Genomic DNA, 5,716 nt, shown 5'->3' with positions numbered 1-5,716 from the left:
TAAGTATAGTTATGATAGATATTGTTATATCACATATAGATGCTGATAGAAGTCTATTAACGTTTATAAATAGAAACTAATAAAAGTTATTTATCACTGATAGAAGCCTATCAGTACCTATCCTATTAACGTCTATAAATGCTTATCAATGATAGAAACGGATAGAAATCTGTCATTGATATTATTAGTTATCGAAACTAATACGAGTTAGAGGTTGAAAGAAGTCTATCAATGTTTATCATTTTTTTTTTGCTATTTCTGTAAATAATGACATTTTTCTTATTTGTGAAAATTTCTCTAAATATAACTCAAGAAAACAATTTGAAGTTTTTTCTCAATAGATACTTGGGGCCTTTTTAGATATAAAACATATTTAAAAATATTTACATTTCATAGCAAAAAGTTCCAAAAGCTTTTGAAACTTTTTGCTATGAAATGTAAATATTTTGGTCTCTATGCTTTGAAGATTGTTTAATTTTAGTCTCTTTTAATTTCAATTGTCCAATTTTAGTCCCTATATTTTTAAAAAATCTTAAATTTAGTCTCTAATACTAGTTTATTGTTGATTTTTTTTTTTAAAAAAAAACTTTTTGTTATCTATAGTTTTTTACAATAATTTTTTTAAAAAAACATATTCACATATTTTATTTTTGTGTATAAAAATTATTATTATTACTAATCAATCTAAATAAAAATTATCTTTGAGGAACTAAATTTAAGATTTATTGAAAATATGAGGGCTAAAATAGTATTTTAACAAAAAAAAAAAAAGTATAAAGTTTTAAGTTTCATAGTCATATACAATAATAAACACAAACTTCTTAATCATCTAAAATTTATTATGAAATATACTTATAAATGGTTTTTTTTTTCCTTCAACTCCTAGAGTTGTATCAAATCTAGATATAGTATCAATTACACTCTATTAGACTCATTAAACATCTACTCTCGAAGAGTTGTGTTAGAAAAAGTAAATTTAAAAAACGTTGGGGTGAAAGTGAAAACAAAAAATTATCCTACATTGCCCCGTTTATATATATTAGTTAAAGAATACGGTGATGCACGTGGTTAAGAATCTATAGAACATAAATTTTGAAATAAATATACTTCGAATTAAATTTAAATAAAAATAAAATAAAATAGAACTATTTAGATATAAAATCAATGTTTTTGCTAGAAAAAATTAAATGTTCATGAGATATTATCAAATAAGTTATTTTCTATTTTTGGATGAAAATTCAAAATAGTTTATTCAATTATATTTATATGTGTTTGTAAATAAGTAATTAGTGACTAATTATATCATCTAGAAATTTAAAAATAAAACAAAATGAAATTGTTTAAATACAGAATCTTCATTTAGTTATAAAAATATCGAACATGTATATAATCTAACACTACACTATATCCCATAATTGAGGTTATTATTATATAAAGAAAAAATTAATAATAAACTCTCTGTTAAGGAAAAAACTTCAAATTGTTTTCTTGAGTTATATTTAGGGAAATTTTCACACATAAGAAAAATGTCAAATTATTTATAGAGAATAAAAAAAAAAAAAGAAAAAAAAATTGACAGACACTGATAGACTTTTATCAACCTCTATCAATGATAGACTTCTATTATTATTTTTTTTTTTTTATCATTGATAAACTTCTATCAGCGTCTATCAATGATAAATAACATGTATCGGTTTCTATTTTCGATAGACATTGATAGACTTCTCTCAGCTTCTACATTTAATAGCTATCACAGCTATAATTAAATTTTACTATTTGTGTAAACATTTTCTCTTATTTTTCTACTTTTGAAAATCTCTCTTATATTTATATGTTTTTTCAAATAAGTTATAACTTCGTAAGAAATTGTTTAGTTACAAAATAATGTTTCTATTTTAATAAAAATTGAGCGTTCGTAAAATAAAATTCTCTCAATCTGATAAAAAAAATCTAATTTCTTTCTAACATTTTGATGTCTCGTGGAAGAGTTTGAGAACAAAAACTTCTAATTTTCTTTATTCTACCTCGAAGATTTTGAGCACTCAAATAATAATAAAAAAAAAAACCATGCAAGAAATAGGAGTGTAGTTACTGTGTAAAAGAATTTGTATTTGTTTAAGGATGTGTATGTATGGTCTTTAATTAATTTTAATTTACTAATCCTTATATTAAAAGCATATAAAAATAAAACAGAAAGAAATAGAAGTACAAATAAAAGTATGAAATGATAGAAAGACAAAATAGAAATTAATGAAAAATCTAATGACGTAAAGAAAAAGTAACATATATGAAATTTACTTACAATATATAAAAGGATGAGATTGTGAGGACAATATAGGTATTATTGAAATATTTAAGGGTAAAAAGGGAAGTTGAAATTAAAGGTCTCCCCTTCCCTTATAAGCATTTTTTGTAGATTAGAGATGATTATAAATTAGAGACCTATTGAGTTCAATAATATGTAAGGTGACAGATTTGAACCTTACAGCTAATTTTTGTACTTTATGTATTATACATTTTTTTAGTACACTTTTACATGTACTATAGGCTCTTACTCTATATAAATTTCATGCCAATAATTCCACACGAATATTTTTCATATGCTGTTGTTTATATTGATAGTGGTGCAATTTTTCAACCTAGAAAACAAAATCCTTATAAGATTTTGGTGTTTATTATTGTTAAAAGATAGCCAAACTTTAAAATTTAAACTAGGAAGAAGATACATTTTTGTTCATAGGAATTTTTATTTAGTCTCTAGGTTTTAAATATTACACTTTTAGTTTTAAAATTTTGAGTTTTATTTTAGTGTAGCCATTAAGTTTCAAAGTGTTACAATTTTACCATTGAGAAATGAGTTTCCTTTTAATTTTGTTGTAACGACCTGACTTCCTAGGACTTATACTGGGTCATTACTACACGCATGCATACATTTCAAATTGACACTTTTCATGATTTGGTAAAAACCAACTAAATACTATGAAATAAATAACTTTATTAAGAGTAAATAACTGAAATTCATTTACAAGGTGCCCTTAAAACCATAAAACAAAACTACAAAATTCTCATAAAAAGTTTAAAAGCACAAATACCAAAACTTCCAGTTCAAACATCAAAACTAGAAATTTTAAAGCACAAAATCCTGAAAACATGAATGAAAGCATATGACTGGTCTCAATGGCTCGATCACAGATTTTGCTTGTCATTCGCTAGCATGTTTTTACCCTTACTTGAAAAAAATAAGCGTGAGAAAGAATAAGTATAAAATACTCAGTAAGTAACCCCACTACTGGGATTAGGCTAAGCATCTATGTCCTCTAGATACCATTCTCTAGTGGGACATGCATAAACTCTACTTTCCATGGACGACAATCTAATGGATAATTGAACTCGCCCAACCGTAGGTTAGATGTACCCTTAAACCTCTGGTGAAATCCCCTAGGAGATCACAAACCTCTAGTGAATTCCCAAAGAAAATCACAACCTCTAGTGAAATTCTAAAGGAGTTCACTAACCTTTGGTGAATTCCGAAAGAAACACAAACTTTTGATGAATTCCCGAAGGAGATCACCACCTTTGGTGGTTCTCGAAGGAAACACATAACTGGTGGACCTGAAGGTGCACATAATCTGGTGGACCCGAAGGCACACATAAACTGGTGGACTTGAAGGCGCACATAATTGAATTTAAGGTTACATAGCTATAGGTAGGAGGTAACTATGATTATCAAACATAACATGCATCATCAATATAGTCCCACAAACATGCAATTAATTCATACATATACAACCTCTTAGCAAAACATATAAGAATTTAATCCATACTCGTACTCATAACATGCTTCAAACACATATAAAATAAGCTTATTTATCTTCTGCATCTCGATGCTAATAGTCTTAGAATCCTCAAATTATTCTTAAATTTTTATCTTCTGGCACAAAGGTGGTTCCAGTAGTAAGATTACATACCTCGAATTTGGATTATTCGACGAAATTAATCTTCTTAAACCTTTGAAAGTCTTGAATCAACCTTATAACACAAGTTATCAATTTAATCTAGCAACCATGGCCAAATAATAATAATAAGTCCAAAATTTAAATCAAGTCTTTGGGTATAAATTCAATTAAACAAATTGGTCCAAAATAAAATCCAAAACCTAATTCTATTAGCCAACCAAATTTTAACAATTTTTCAAAATTAATAACTTAATTCTCCACAATTATTCTTAATCCAAAAGATAACCAAACAACAATCTACTAGAAACTTACCAAACTTTAACAATTTTCGGTTGAAAATTGGTCTCTTCCTTAATAGGCAAGGTTCCAAAATCTTCCAAATCTTTAATCTAAAGTTGAAACCAAAGAGAGATTAATAAATCTTAACACAAAACAAAATGGGTAAACAAACCCCTCAAAAAAATAAAAAAATAAAAAAATCTTACCCCAAAACTCAAACCTTACCCAAAATTCTGGCGAGACAACAGAAATGACGGCAGCAGAGATCTAAATGACGACGGCTATTGAAGATTGTGACTGCACAGAGTTAACGACGGACGGGACGAGCAGTAGCAGCTGAGTCTGGAGGAGTGGTGGTGACGTGCAGCGGCTTGACACAGTCGGTCACGATTGGTGAAGAAAAGGGGGAGCGACTCACGCATTAGGGCTCAGATCCGGGAGGATGTGGGCAGTGGCTCGAGTGATCAGACGGTTGGCTGACACGCGAACGAGAGGCGGGGTCTGGCGAAGAACGACTGAAGAAGCTGACAGCTGGGTGACGAACTCCAATCAATGGCGATGGACGTTGGTGGCGCGACTAGGGCGTGAACTAAGAAGGAATGCTGAGGGAGGGGGAAAATTTCATAAAATGACCCAAAACCCAAAAATTTTTCTACCAATGACCTTTTCCTAAAAACTTTTCTACCACTAACCTTTTCCCTATGCGAAATATCAAAATTACCCCTAATTTTAAAAAAGTCTTCAGACTGCTACATTTCTTCTTCCTTCTACGATTTTCTCAGCCCTTCATTCAATGTGCATTCAATACACCATCAACATTCCACCAAAACATTTATTCCCAATATTCTGAAGAGAATGGAACGTCTCTCTCATTATTCACTTTCTGTCGTCAAACTCCCCACGAAATTCAGCCCAACATCTTCGGATTCTCTGGTAGCTTTCTCTCGTAGCTTTCATCGTCAGATTCAGTCCACATTTCTTATTCCTTCAATGGTTTCTTCAGTCCTTCATTCAATGTACGATTTCTTCTCTCAAATTGCTTTCATAATAAGTGTCGTTTATTATTAAATTACTACATGATCGTTTATAATTTACTAAACCATCGAGTAGTAAATTATACACAATCTTTTAGTAAATTATAAATGATCGTGTAGTAATTTATACACGATCATTTAGTAAATTATAAAGGATCGTTTAGTAATATATGCAATGAGTAATTATACACGATCGTTTAGTAATTATACACGATCGTTTAGTAAATTAGAACGATCGTTTAGTAATTTATAAATGATCATTTAGTAATTTACTATGCGATCGTTTACTAAATTATGAAATATATCTCATTAAAACCTTACTAGGAAAACTCAATGGAAAAAAAAACCCTAGTGAAGGAAAAAAGTACGTATTTCATATAATACATACTCCTAAAAGAATACAATACATTTACTCCTCTCATGAAAACATCACTTAAGATCACTGAG

General features: G+C 29.0%; 1 long non-coding RNA gene across 1 annotated transcript; it reads right to left on the bottom strand.

Annotated features, from left to right (window-relative positions):
• Positions 1-3,040: 3,040 nt before the first annotated feature.
• Positions 3,041-5,234, bottom strand: LOC120080424. Its single transcript, XR_005482509.1, has 3 exons — positions 4,461-5,234; positions 4,269-4,345; positions 3,041-4,029 (listed from the first exon to the last, which is right to left on the bottom strand). It is a non-coding gene; the product is annotated as an uncharacterized LOC120080424 (long non-coding RNA).
• Between the last annotated feature and the right edge of the window lie 482 nt (positions 5,235-5,716).

Source organism: Benincasa hispida, chromosome 6, assembly GCF_009727055.1.
Source record: "Benincasa hispida cultivar B227 chromosome 6, ASM972705v1, whole genome shotgun sequence".
Taxonomy (NCBI): domain Eukaryota; kingdom Viridiplantae; phylum Streptophyta; class Magnoliopsida; order Cucurbitales; family Cucurbitaceae; genus Benincasa; species Benincasa hispida.
The sequence above is the reverse complement of the archived record's forward strand: the minus strand, read 5'-3'. Positions and strand labels throughout refer to the sequence as shown.